This window comes from Malaya genurostris, chromosome 2 (genome assembly GCF_030247185.1).
Source record: "Malaya genurostris strain Urasoe2022 chromosome 2, Malgen_1.1, whole genome shotgun sequence".
In the NCBI taxonomy this organism is placed as follows: Eukaryota; Metazoa; Arthropoda; class Insecta; order Diptera; family Culicidae; genus Malaya; species Malaya genurostris.
Window position 1 is genome coordinate 233,829,105 of NC_080571.1, and position 15,712 is coordinate 233,844,816.

General features: G+C 37.6%; 1 protein-coding gene across 3 annotated transcripts in view; it reads right to left on the minus strand.

Annotated features, from left to right (window-relative positions):
- Nucleotides 1-15,712, minus strand: part of LOC131428169 (prohormone-3) — a 140,639-nt gene that overhangs the window by 95,292 nt on the left and 29,635 nt on the right. The window lies entirely within an intron of this gene.

Genomic DNA, 15,712 nt, shown 5'->3' on the forward strand with positions numbered 1-15,712 from the left:
TGTAGGGAAAGAAATGTATTTTACCGGTACCGTTCGCATCACTGAATTCACATCAATCAAGTATGCATGTGAAATCTCCACACAAAACTACTCGCTGCGCGCCAAACGATTTTTTCAACGATCTAGTGTTCTTTTCTTCGACGACCAAACACTTATGCAACTCGTTGCGCGCCAAACATCAATCGTGGATCTAACAAGCATTGGTGACTTTTTCAACGGAAAATTCCATTGTCCATACAAAACAATTTTTAGGATTTTTCCTACTTCACCGGCAAATTTTCCTATTTTTTATGTACGAACCCGGTGGGGGTAGAAACTAATCAAACAAAAAAAAAAAATACATGTAAATCCGTCCATCCTTTCTTAAGTGATGCGGTTACAAAGAATGATCTCTGCATTTATATAGATCTTGCCATCAAAGAAAAAAAAAACACATGAATTGGTACCGTGAACATCGTCCCCTATACGGCAGAGCTCCATCCAATAGAAACATTTTGGACCATTGCCAAGCAGAACCTCAAGAAGACGCGAAAGATAGTGGTTTGATTTTCAAATATAACTGTCGGTATCTAAGATCGTAAAAATAAATATAATACAGTTCTCAATACAAATTTCCTTCCGCTTGAATTTAAATTGAAAACATAAAATATTAAATTATCGCACCACAACGGAAACAAGTAATCACCTCATAAATGACTCACGTGACTATTTTTCACACTGAGCTCGGTAATTAACCGGAAAACCAGTCAAACACATTTGTATCGTACATTATTTTAAATTGACTTGCTATAATTAGTTAATGAAATATAGCGAATGAATGAATTGATGCGATGACCTTATATTCTTTAAAAAATTTCGGTTCGTCGCATGTGAGAGGTTCCATCTCTCGGCGATGTAAAATTGTGCTTTATTTTCAGTTCACATTCACTCTCTCGTTTCGGATTTTGCCCATCCAAAAGGTTGAAGCAGGAAAAATTGGATTGTATTTTGCCTAGCAGTACTCAGGCCCGTGCGCAGGAATCATCCATGGGGGGGGGTTTCAAGGGGAGAGGGGGGGTGTCCAAAAGGCGAAAAGGTGCCTCATCCACTATATTGACAATGTAAAACGAATTCTGACAGGCTCGTGCGCAGAACTCTTTAAGGTGGGGGGGGGGGGGGGGGGGGGGTTAAATTATGTCAGTTTATGAATTGATAAAAAATTGATAAAAAATATGAATTGTCAAGTTATTTGCACTTTAATATAATAAGTACTCCATTGTTCATGAAACTTAATTTAAAAAAAATTCTTCATGGGGGGGGGTTAAAACCCCCAAAACCCCCCCCTGCGCACGGGCCTGGCAGTACTACATGCTAGATGTGGCATGTTTACGTAGAAACATCCATTCATATGAAGAAGCTCTGCCAAAATGTTCAATGGTGGGCAGTAGAATGCCATTCGTCTCAGGCACGAAAGGCTCACACAATAAAAACATGTTTCGCATGCTGGAAATGTGAAGTTGGGTTCTCGTTTTTACTACCAGATATGCTCATCTCATCATATAAAACCAATTTATATTTACATAAATTTGCTAGAATAGGATATGCTTGCATTTGTCGTGTATTTTTATAACCTATAAATACCAGAAGGAATTTACTTGATTGTTGATTTGGGTTGGATAGTTTATTTAGGTAGTACTGAACCAGGATGGACTTCGGACAGTTATTTGAGTCCGACAATAATTTCACATTTATACAGCCATCAATGCTGATCGACCCTATCTTTAACTGTTAAGAATAATCGATAGGAAACAGATGAAATTCTGGTGCTTCAACTACTATACGAAAAGGAAAACGGCTTATTAGAATCTCTCGTAGGTGAAGTGGAGTGGGTGATTTGGAGGAGTACAAGGTTTGAAATTGGTTTGCCTTGAGCTAGTTTCAAAAATAAAAAACAAAAACAGCGTATGACGACAAAGCAAAGAGTGAAAATAGACTTGCGATAAGACGTTGCCATAGCGATATGACTATAATTGAATGCCGTGGCGCACGAGCATAGCAAAGCATGCTCGGTTCTTTTAGTCAATAAGGCAGTTTCTTCGTGTGTTGCCACATGCAGTGTAGTTCAATTGGCGAAACAATTTTTCCGGATTGGAGCTAGCTACGGGTTCGAGTCACATCCTTGCGACAGCTTTTTCGTGGTTTTCATAACTTAGTTGAATTCGTATGTCATTTTTCCAATTTTTTTCTTGTTAGATACTGATCAAGTTTGACTAAAATTTAGTTTTATACCAGAATTCAGTTGAATAATTCCAGACCAGAGCTCAGCTCGATAATTCAGTTCTAGAATTTAGCATTATTGTCCGCGGAGAACTATTTTGTTTCAAGAGGAATTCGTGATATAAGAAAGATTGTAATCACTGCGTCACATCAATAGTGTGAATTTTGAATATGTTTAGCGGTTGAAATTGAACTGTTAAGTGAAGATGGTAGTACATTTGAACTCCTTAAAGAAATATAATAATTCTGCTCCGTTTTATTCCGTAATCCAGGTCCAGAATTCAGGAACTGGAACTGAATTCTGACTTTTAAATTAGGATCTAGAATCTGGAAATAAAATTCAGGCTAGAAGCCAGATCCAAAAACTCCAGAATATAAATTCAGAATTCAGTTTCAGAATTCATGTCTCGATTTCAGGTTCAGAAATGAGTTTCTGATCCAAAATTAATTTTCAGAATTTCAGACCCTTTCAATGGATCTGGATCTAAACTAGGAACTTACCATATAATTAGTCCAGGACTAGCCTTTGATCCAGAGTCAAAAATACTCATTTTCAATGATAGAATATTTTGCACTTTCACAGGAATATAAAGGGTGCTTGCTTATTTGAAAATTAAGTAAAAACATTGAAAATTATGAAATGGCCACATTTTTGTATATGGTAGACAATTTCTTGGCATTTTACATTTACATTTTACATTAAAATATTGATTTTTGAAGGTGTATTTCAGCAATGACACGTTGAACATAAACCCACATAAACCAATGACTTCAGTTATCCCCACAAAAAATAATCGCATGATGTCAAATCATACAAACGCAGAGGCTAATGCACCGGTCAATTTCTCGAAATAATGTTGTCGTTGAAATGTTCTTTCAATAAGTCGATTGTTTCGGCCCACTATGACATGTGGCACCATCCTGTTGAAACCACATTTCGTCTACATCTATATCTTGAAGATTCAACAACAAAAAATCATTGACCATGGTTCTGTATCGATTTCAATTCACGGTAACGCATGTGGATTGTCTTTGCTCCAAATACGGCAATTTTTCTTGTTGACGCATCCATTTAATCAAAACTGTGTCTCATCCCTGAAGAGAATATTGCGCTATGAACAGTTTTAATTGAACACTGGTTTTGAAAATAAATTTCCCCAATTTGGAAGCGTTGCTCTGGTGTTAACCTATTCATGATGATTTGTCTAACAATACTGAATAGAGACCAGAGATGCCAGGTGAAAATTTCAAATATCTCTGTCTGAAGATTGCAAAAATCTGTATATCCGAAAAAATCTGTAGTTAGCAAGTATGTCTTTATTTCTCTCTAAAGTATGATACGCGAAACTGACTTGGCGAGCATAAAAAAAGGTCACAGAAATTTTAAAAGTCTGTAAATTTTGATGAAAGTCTATAAAAAACTAGATTTTCAAAAGTCTGTAAAAGTCTGCACAACAAAAAATGTATGCAACTCATGAAAGACAAATCTGCAGATCTGTCATCTCTGGTAGAGACGCCACTTTACACTGTCAAAACAATTTTCAGACAATAGAGTAATCTCCATTGGAATAAAATCTCCTAAAGAAACACTCTTTATTTGATGATTTTCGAATGAACCGATTCTTACGAGCAACTATCACTCTAGTTTAATGATCTTCGGCCTTCCTCACAATGAAACTTTATGCTATGTAACTTCTCTAAGCCCTATAGTTCCTAGACAAAGGTTGAATTTGGCTTGTGCTGATCTCCTATCTCATACCTGGCTATGTAAATGCCCATTTAGTTAAACTATTGCAACCAAAAATATCTAAAACAACCAAAATGTCTGAACTAAAAAGAATTTAGACTTTGTTTTTTGAAGGATCCGAGATCTACTCAAAGTATATAAATCGTACTTCTTCTGGACAGATTCCTAGTTGATCATGCAAACACTGCACAGCTTATTTAATGTAAAGACATGTGAACTAAATCAATAAAATTTTGAACATTTTTCTAGTGGAAAATTTTTATTGATGACAAATCGTCATATTCAAAAAAGAGACAAAAGACGCTGACTAATTGAGATCACCACCATCCAGACGGTTTAAGATAAATTCATAATTTAGTTTCACCATAACCTAAAGTGTTGAGAAACGTGAAATAACACGAAAGAAGAACAAAACTTTTTCCAGATTAGACTATTTTTAAAAGATAGCAGGAATAGGAATAATTACCTCGAACAATTTAGAATATATTAAAACACTTTGTTGAACGAAGTGATGGTTTAGTCCTAAAGAGTTCTGGGAACTGAACACAGTGGATCTACTCTTGATACATTTTTTTTTGTCGTCGAATTCCACGCGGCCTCTGGGCTGGTCCTGTCTGGAGAAAGATAATAAGTACTATTAATCTCCTATTGGACTCCAGCCCCGTTAAGCACGGTACCTATATCTGGCATCTATTCATCAAAGATTAGATTTTTGATCTTGAAACGACCTCAATGTTTGGCTTCCGTCATCTACTTATAAAGTCGTTCTGAAAAACACTAATATTCTAAGGGGTTTCCAAAAAATATCGATTGACCGGAAGCCGCCATCTTGGATTTTAGAATATCTGATAGCTATTGCCATGAAAAAGCTCAAATAAGGTGTTGTTGCTTTTCTCATATAAAAAATGTAATGCAATAACTGTGAAAACCAACTTTTCAGTCGAGATCCAGAGGGCCTAATGTCATAAACCATTCGATTCAGCTCGACGAACTGAACAGATGGCGGTGTGTGTGAAATAATATTGTCACTCAGTTTTTTCGGAGATGGCTGGACAGATTTTTACAAGCTTAGATTCAAATGAAAGGTCCCTATCAAAGTTCCGGTCTCATACCAAGTTCCTAAATTTTATTTGGATCCGATTTATGGTTCCGGAGGTGCAGAGTGTGCACAAACAAAGTGAAAATAACATCAGTAGCTTTTTTCGAAGATTACTCAACCGATTTTTATTCTTTTGAATTCAGTTGAGAGGTCTTCAGATGTCATAAGAATATCCCAATTTTTATTCAGATTCAGTTTCTGGTTCCGAAGATAGGGTGTTTAGAAAAAAATGTCAATTTTAAGAGTATTTTGTTTCATAAGTTACACCGAAACCTCCATTTACGAACTAAACGGGGGTTCGTAAAAAGAGGTAGTTCGTAAAAAAAGTTTACGTTATTTGGGATTTGGTTCGTAAAAAAAGTTTACGTTATTTGGGATTTGGTTCGTAAAAAAAGTTTACGTTATTTGGAATTTACTTCGTAAAAAAAGTTTTGTGTGATTATTGTGGAAACCGCGCATCATATGTTTATTTTCGGAACGGATGTGAAGAGTAAGTGCAAGAAATTGATGTTTGGGCTCGTTTCAAAATCCAAGATGACGGCTTCCGGTTTATTGAGATTGCCTAAAACCCCTAACAATATGGGTATATTCGTAACGGAATCGATGAGTAGATGTCGGAAAACGATGTTTGAGGTAGTTTTGAAATTCAAGATGGCGACTTCCGGTTTGTTGATATTCCTTGAAAACCCTTACAATATGGATATTTTCGGAACGGAATTGATGAGTAGATGTCGGAAAATGATGTTTGAAGTGGTTCTGGAATCCAAGATGGCGACTTCCGGTTTTTTTTATATTCCTTGAAAACCCTTACAATATGGATATTTTCGGAACGGAATTAATGAGTAGATGTCAGAAAACCATGTTTGAAGTAGTTTTGAAATTCAAGATAGCGACTTCCGGTTTGTTGATATTCCTTGAAAACCCTTGCAATATGGGTATTTTTAGAACGGAATTGATGATTAGATGTCGGAAAATGATGTTTGAAGTGGTTCTGAAATCCAAGATGGCGACTTCCGGTTTGTTGATATTCCTTGAAAACCCTTACAATATGGGTATTTTCGAAACGGGATTTATGAGTAGTTGTCAGAAAACGATGTTTGAGGTGGTTCTTAAATCCCAGATGATAACTTCCGATTTGTTTATATTCCTTAAACCCCTTACATAATGGGTACTTTCGGAAAGAGATTTAAAAGTAGACGTCGGAAAATTATATTTGAAGTGGTTTTCAAATGCAAAACAGTGACTTCCGGTTTATTAGTATCTTTTGAAAGTTTTTGCCATTTTCCTTTAACTTGGTCTTCCTTTAAAACACTATACCGTTCCGAAAATATCCATATTGTAAGGGCTTTCAAGGAATATCAACAAACCGGAAGTTGCCATCTTGAATTTCGAAACTACTTCAAACATCGTTTTCTGACATCTACTCATCAATTCCTGTCCGAAAATACCCATATTGTATGGGTTTTCAAGGAATATCAACAAACCGGAAGTCGCCATCTTGGATTTCAGAACCACTTCAAACATCATTTTCCGACATCTACTCATCAATTCCATACCGAAAATACCCATATTGTATGGGTTTTCAAGGAATATCAAAAAACCGGAAGTCGCCATCTTGGATTTCAGAACCACTTCAAACACCATTTTCCGACATCTAATCATCAATTCCGTTCCGAAAATATCCATATTGTAAGGGTTTTCAAGGAATATCAACAAACCGGAAGTCGCCATTTTGGATTTAAGAACCACCTCCAATATCGTTTTCCGACATCTACTCATTAACCCCGTTCCGAAAATTCCCATATTGTAAGGGTTTTCGAGGAATATCAACAAACCGGAAGTCGCCATCTTGAATTTCAAAACTACCTCAAACATCGTTTTCTGACATCTACTCATCAATTCCGTTCCGAAAATACCCATATTGTATGGGTTTTCAAGGAAAATCAACAAACCGGAAGTCGCCATCTTGGATTTCAGAACCACTTCAAACATCATTTTCCGTCATCTACTCATCAATTCCGTTCCGAAAATACCCATATTGCATGGGTTTTCGAAGAATATCAATCAACCGGAAGTCGCCATCTTGGATTTTCAAAATACCTCAAACATCATTTTCCGGAATCTACTCTTTAAACCCGTTCCAAAAATACCCATATTGTAATAGTTTCCATGGAGTCGGAAATCGCTTTCGATGAATGAGAAAACCTCTTTTTACGAAGTAGGTTCGTAAAAAAAGTTTACGTTATTTGGGATTTGGTTCGTAAAAAAAGATTACGTTATTTGGGATTTGGTTCGTAAAAAGAGGTACGTAAAAAGAGGTAATGTATAAAAAGTGTTCGTAAACGGAGGTTTGGGTGTACTATGTGATGAGTAGCGAATTCTTTAAATTGGCTAATAATTTTTTCTAGATTGCAGATCAAGATAGTTTAGGGCAGAATAAACTCATATCATTAGGCGGCGCACACCTTCTTCGTCCATCGTTTTAGTTATCTTATTCCACCAGATCGTTATCTGATTGATGTTTTTGATAACCTTTCCCTTTGCCTTGAGTCTCCTCTTCATGATTGCTCAGTGTTTCTCAATAGGGCGGAACTGGGGGCAGTTGGGTGGGTTAAGGTTTTCCGAAACAAACTGCACCCCTTTCTCTGCATACCATTCTTGAACGACTTTTCTGTAATGACAGCTTGCCAAATCTTGCCAAAACATTACGGGATGGTCGTGGGATCGAATGAACGGCAAAATTCGTTTTTGGAGACACTCTTTTTGGTATAGTTCCGATGTTTCCGAGCACGAATTTTGACCACGCTATTCTGTTTTATTGTCCGATTTGGCTGTTTGCTAGCTCGATACGACTTGATTCCTTCCCGGAATCGAGTTCTCCTCACGGTACTATGAGAAGCACCGAATTTTCTGGCCAAATCACGGTCCGACAGATTTGGATTCCTCTTAATCGTCTTCAAAATCTTACCACGCAGTTTCCGGTCGACAGTTCCACTCCGACAATTGGCTTGAGGCTTCCGATTCGTCGTCAATGTCTCCTCATACCGTTCGATAACGCACCATACGGTATTTCTGTGCAATTTCAGCTGTTTAGCTAGCCTAGATGCAGACAACAATAGATTTTCCAAATAACAGTGCACAATTTTTTTCCTTCTTTCGGCTTCCATGTTGATTGTTTACAAAGTACAGTCGATTTGCGGAATGTTAAAAATCATACGTGAAATTGACAAAATTCCCGACACGTGGGCGCCAAGAACTCCGTGCACCAGGAGCGCCACAATATGAGCAAAAGTTTGTCAAGTTAACAGGTCTGATAGTTCCATAAAAATATTCAAGTCCGTCTTCCGATTCTAACTTTACTAGGTGATCAGTTTTAAAAATTCCAAACTGTCATCGGAAATTGTGAAATATCTTCGAAACTGTTCTAATTTGTAGGCCATGTGAGTTTATGGCCATACGAGCTGTTTTTGTTCGATGGAATTGTAGTTCGTAGTTTTTCCCATTATTAGTCCATTTAATACCATTTGAAATTAAATCTTTTTGTTTTTTTGTGTATGCCTTATAGACTCGCAATAGGAACAGTCCGTTTGCTAAAATTATTCCTGTATTTCACTCTCAGTATCCGGTTGCCTAGAAACTAGAAAGTCTATGAATATGTGATATTAACCAATACCATTTTCGGAATTCGGATATAGTGGAACGAATGGGAATTCGATTGGTTATGACTATCGCACTAAGAACGTCGCATAATGGAGAAGCACATCGAAATGAAAATGAGTTTAAACTGACCCGGAACACACGTATTGAATGTCGAGAACACTCCCAAAACTACTGGTTTGTTATTTTAGATACACGGGTATGTAACCACATCGAATCTGAGGGAAAGAACCAATGTGGTTCTAGTGATATGCTTTGGCACGCTGTGATGTTATAACTATCCTGTTGTGATACCCTACTATGAAAACAGTGGTGAAGTAGTGGTTTTGTCTAATGCTAGTAGTTACACTTCGTACAGTTGGATTGAAACAGTGGTAATACAAGGATATGGCAACAGAAAGAACCCATCCTGCACAATTCATGCTAAGCTCGAATCTCACTGGGGTCAAGGTATCTCCGCCATAACGTTATTATAGCTTTGTATGATAAAGTTTCTATCCATAGAGCTGATGGTAACTATCACTATTATTATATAAATCTAGGAGATGATGTATCGCTATTTGTGGTGGAGCATGATAAACTAGAACGGAATGATTTATTGGCTGACTTCGCTTCATTTAGTTTCGTATTTTGAGATTTCGATGTTGCCGCCACCTAACTATATAGGTTCAAATGTTGTAATTGCTTCACATGTTTAGCATTGAAACAATTGAAAATAAAATACCGAAAAAAATCTACAATCAACAAACGATGTTGAAATAAATTTAAACTACACGCCACTGTGCTCGCCCCGACTTCTGCGCTGAAACGTATTCTCCCCGAAATGGAAACAACATACTTAGTGTGTATGTGTGTACATTGCATATTTCTTTCAACGTTTGCTTCCGTTTCATAATTCAAGGAAATGCGTCCAATTTGCATAAAGGCTGCTGTTTGCTTTACATTTTGCGTGTTACTAGTCCTAATAGGTTAGTCGGGAAGGACTTGAAATTTTCTCCAATACCAAAATGAGTTATTCATTCGAATAAAAATGTGTTTCTGAATGCATTGTAATGAGCTCTGAAGGTATCGTTGCTTTTTGCGGAATGCGTGATAGATTTTACTCTTTGGACTGTTCCGGAATGTAGTGAAACTGTCGTCATTAGCATGTTCGTTTTTACTAATAGTCTAGCAGTTCCCAAAGAGTGAGCCGGAGTTCAGCTTTATATAGCCGCATCCTATATTAGCTTGAAAATGATGGAAAATCAAATGGAATGGCAAGCGATTTGATCATGTGAAAAAACTACCACGCTGATCGTGGCCCAAACAGAAATTTTCTTCAACTTCTTCACTTCTACTTTGCCATCCGATGCTGATTTGAGATTTTGTTTTTGTCTGCTGTTGCTTTAGATCGACATGTGATGTGGTGTGTGTTTTGATTTACTGTTCGATGTGTTTCTATAGGAAAAGGACTATAATCACATAGTTGCAATCGCATGTCATTTTCCCAATCTGTTTTCCCCGTTGGGTACTGATCAAATTTTCTCAAGATTGTGTTTCGGAATGTATTCGAAATTCGGAAATGAAATTTGTTCAGCTATGTTCACGTTTGATGCAATAAAACATACAGAGAAAGTGGGCAATTTCGAATCACACTTTGATTCAGACTGATAACTCATCTCAATGTTTTAAATTGGGAAAAAATGGATAAGAAGATGTAAATGCAAACAATCAATTGGGGATTGAAAGAACTGATTTTGTCATTTTGAAAGATCGTTGGGGAACTTCGAACCACTTTGCAAATGAGACCATTTGATCAAATATTGATGTGAACCGTTTATTTTGGAATTCGTGATGAGAAAACATAAGATTTTGATTAAACATGTAGATAACAAACCGACATTGTTTTTCAAAAGTGCAGTTTCCGATCGACCCCGCCCCGGGCACAATGGTTTTAGGGGGGCGGCAAACCAATCCTTGGGACCTTTTTTTCTGCTCGTCCAAGTTATCTTTCCGGAGATGCAGTTCAACCTTTATTTTGTGCTCACTAAACCAACGCCACTGTCTACCGGCTTGGTTTTACCCAAAAGTATTGGAAACCCAACCCGAACAGACACATAACATAACTAACACATAACTAAATCACAACACAAGTATATGAACAGCTGATATGTATAACAATTTGTGTTATTTTGAGATATTTAACAAATGAATACGGTTGAAAGTTAAAACCTATGATAACAGTATAATAACAAAATCAATTATGATGTTTTATTTTCATTTGCAAGACGGTTAATTGAAAAAATGAGTTCTTCAGTTGCTTTACATCGAACTATAATGATCAGAATTTCAAAAATCTAAATGAAGAAACCAGATTACTAAATAAATTATTCATCTAATAAAAAACAATCATTGAACAATTTCCAAATTCCTGCTTTCGGACCTCTGTAGTTATATCAAATTCAGTAATAATTGTGATACAAACGTTTTAAAATCTGTTACGATTTTGTTCCCTCTAGGGTCTTTTTTGTTATGATTTTTTGTTATTTTAACAGATAACCAGCCAAAAATATTTCAAACTTTGTTATAAAATGTTTCTGAAATAAATTACTCCAGTTATTATAATTCTGTTTTTACCATCTGATCGGGAATGTAGTTTTGAAAACACAAAAACACTTTTACCCATGGTTCAGAATCGCCTCCTGTCTCCGTACGATTTTTCAAAACAGTTTCAGCGATTTTGATGATTTTAAAATATCTTACGTCATTTTTTGGACTTCGTCTTCTTCAGAAGTCATTCTGTTCTGCCAGCTTTTTATCAGTGAGTCATTTTTCTGTTCCTTGACGAGTCATTGTTCGTTCCTGTTGGCTTTTAGCTTCCGTCAAACAATTGTTCAATATTTTTCGAACGGCGAAAGTTAGGGTAATGGGGCAGCTTGGAGTCCTTTTCGTCACTGGCCCCTCTCGAAATCAAAAACAGATATATAATTATTTAGAAGATCTCAGACATGTGTTACAGAAATAAAAAGACAGTAAACGTAAAGAAATGTAATACAATAACAGTTCCAGTGGAAATGTTTAAAGTGTCTGTTATAAACACCCATAGTAGGCACACCGATAATTAGGTACATAAGCAATCTTCATGTACATTATTTTTTTACTTTGGGCCCCTCCCGAAACGAAATCCTGGGTACGGGCCTGAATTAACATGTCCTCAAGCAGAGGTTACGTTAAATGTTTGGTCGAATGCTGTCCGAATTACCGTAGATACAGGACTTGAACCCGTAGCATTTTCCTACTCTAGGGAAATCATTTAAGACGATTAAACTACTTTTCATATGATACACATATAAATTAAACAGCCTGACAGAACGGAAGAAACCGAGCATGTTCAGCTGTGGTCGGGAACCACGCCATTTAATAACAGTTATATCCCTATGGCAACCTACCCATCACCAATGCTTTCACTTTGCATCACAAATCAAATGAAACTAGCTCGCACACGCGTCTAGATGCCTAGCGTGACGCTTGCTCTCTAGCGTGAGGTGCTGCCAGAGTGGAAGCGCTTTGCGAAGCGTTAAGACGAGTATGGGAGCTACATTTGATCCAAGCAAACCTGTCAGAGTGAATATATCTTCTTAAAAAGTGCTTAATATTTGGGACGTAAACATTTTGCAGTTTGTTTATAAACAAACTCAATAACAAACAATATGTCATGCGTATAACATAATACAAGGGTGAACAGTTAGGTTTTAACATTATATTACTATCATTAAAACGTGTTATTTTCTGCAGGTGTTAACATAGTATAAAACATTCCTAAATAACATGACTTAACTTTCTTTGCTTTTCGCCTTCGGCTCGTCAGTGCTTGAAGCAGTTCAAGTAGAACTGCCATCTCCGCCTAGCAGTCCAACTTAAACCGCTAAGCAGACCCAAAGCTTACACAACTTATGTAACACTTATTGGATATTACACAGGGTGCAATATCCTTTCTGACGTCTCGGGCGTAAACCAATTCTCGAAACCTTGGCTCTATGGAATGAGATTGTCTCATGCGGTAACATTGAGCAAACCGATTGTGGTCAAAACTTGGGCAAGCAATTCAAACGGGGGCAAAACCAGAACTAACGACTGGAAAGGCTCTGATGTGCATTTGATAGAACTGAAAAGGAATAATTTATTATGAGTGGCTTCCGTATGGTCAAAAAGTAAAATTTGGATCTCTACTGTCAACAACGGGACTGTTTACGGCTAGTTATGAACCAGAAATTCGAGCTGGGTTAGCATTGATGCATTAATCCTTGTTGCCCGGACCTGGCACCATTTTTCGTAATGGAAAGAAAATGGCATCTAGAGAAAACTATGAAAATAAACTACTAATTTTGTTTGCCAATTAGGACCAGGACTTAAATGAGAAAGCGTGGCAACAAATTCCAGAAAAAATCGATACAAATTTAACTTAAATAAAACAGTTCATGGGAGCAAGAATATTCAAATATATGATCTATCCTTTTACAAATGGTGAAATATAAAAAAAAACAGTTTCAAGTCTTTCATAGCAAAATTACCAATTAAATTACCATATTTTTCCTTCCCACGCGAAAAAATCTGCTACGTTGCTTTTTTTAGCTGTAGCACTAAAAGAAACCTTAAGGTTAACGCTATCGGATTAGGTGCTAATTGTCGAGCAAAAAGTACATATGCTGTTGTTAGCCGAATAATTACGATACATTTTTCCTTTCAAGCTACACAGCGAAGGGCTTTCGCCCTTAATCCCTGTTGAGTGCAGCACATTTCATCGGACTACTTCCATTTGATAAGGCTATGTAAGCTGCACCTTCACTACTCACGGTAAGCTACATCGTGTGGCATTCGCCGGTACAAGCAGTAATATTTTATTCAGCAGCAACTTAGCATTCACCAAACACGAGGTCATGCCAGAGAGTTGCAATCCACCCTAACCTGTGAAGTGCCGTGATGGTCGAAAAGGGTAGCAGCCCGGCACTAGCAAACGAGGTTTCAGCGTAATTCCAAATTCGGCTAGTGCATCATGTTAGTGAAAAACACTCGCAATAGCGCCGAATCAGTGTTGCTCGTGACATTGCACATACCAGGTGAGTATCAGCACTTATCCATTCCGCACCCACACGTACTTTTAGCCTGTATAGACAGTGGGGGCTTCGTTCAGTGTCAGTGCCGGAATGGGAAATGGTTGGGTCCAAAAGAGGCAAATCAGACGAAGGATACAAAAAAACATTCGTAAAAAAAATGTTTCCCTTGGCACTCGAAATTTATCGTTATGCAAATTGCCTTGCATTTGCACCAGATTTATTGCGTGTTCCCACACTGTGGCCACCTCCAAACCAAAACGCGTTCCGAATATCGGCAAGTGCTTTCGCTTCTCTACTGCTGCTAGGTCATTTCTTCGGGAAAGGGGAATGGTGCTGTAGTTATTTGCTGTACTGGCGTAGTGTATAACTCTTGGTACGCCGAAAGAACACCGAACAAAAAAGGATGCTATCGGGGCACACATATTCAAGTTCACTGGTTTTATCGGTTCTCGTGTGACATGGGATCGTTGTTGCGGAACCAGTTGCAAAATTTATGGACAAATATTGGTGACACTCTCTTATCGAAATCTAAACACAATTCCACCAGTCTATTCAAGAGTTTCATCCCGTACCAGGGATCCAAACAGTTGTTTACTTTCGGAGAGAATAATTGTTTCAGTTTGTCTCGTGACAGAAAATGAAGTACATTGACCCAGACTTTGACTTTGTTGATTTGTCAGCAAACAGTCTCAAGCACTTGTGTCTATGTCTGGTTGAAAAAGTAAATTTAAATTAACTAGTGTAGACTCTCACTTGATGACAAAAAGTTTATCACTCGCGTGTGAATGTGTTCGATGTCATTCTCGTGATACGAAACGTCTAGCGTATAGCGTGTTCAGTTTCATCGTCTCAAATAGATTACGTGTAATACTATGTAAAAAGAACTTGATTACGGTGTAGAAAAGAAAGATGGTGCTTTCTTTGATCCAATTGTTGACTCTATTGATATATCACCAGCTGATTTCCGTAGGTGACCACAAAATTACATGATATATTGAGTCCCGATCGAAGACTACGTATGATGAAACGGGATTTTAAGAAAGCATACACTATTCCGAATACCAGCAAAATATTCCTCTACACTTACATTCCAATCGAAATAAACAATCCGCGTTATTTGTTTTCTTTGCAGAATTTTAATAATAAGATTTTTTTTGCATATTAAGGAGTGTATCGATAAGTAGATAGCAACATTCAAACAGTTATTACTCTGAAATGGCTTAATTTTTTGCAGCGTGTTTTGCGGTGACATGTTTGTATACATGTCAATAACAGCTGCGCAATCGATTGTTTTCGGTACGGTATATCGTTTCAATGATGAGTCGAATTGATACGGAAACGTGAAAGAAAATTCTGCACACTTGGTGCTCAGAAAGTGGTGTCACGTACAACGAAATTGCAAAACGGGTGAAAGTGCACCACACCAGTGTCAAAAATATTATCGAGAAGTTCGGTAAGACCCTTTCCATGAAGGATTTGCTCCGATCCGGTAGGAAAACGGGACTTAAAAGTGGTTGAGTACATCAGGAAAAACCCAACGGGGTCGACGCGGGATTTGGCCAAGCAGTTCAACACCAGCATCGGGATGATTCAACGGATCAAAGTTCGGAACTCCCTAAAAACGTACAAGAAACAGAAGGTGCCGAAAAAGTTCCTGGTACAGCAAGTTCAGGCCAAAACAAGAGCGCGAAAACTGTATAACCGGATTCTACAGAATAAAGACGGATGCATCCTGATCGACGACGAAACCGACTCCAAGGAAGACTCTCGAGCGCTGCCCGGACCGCAATATCATACGAAATCGGTGTACCAGGACCTGGACGACGCTGACACCACGGTGGCGATGGAAAAGTTTGGGCA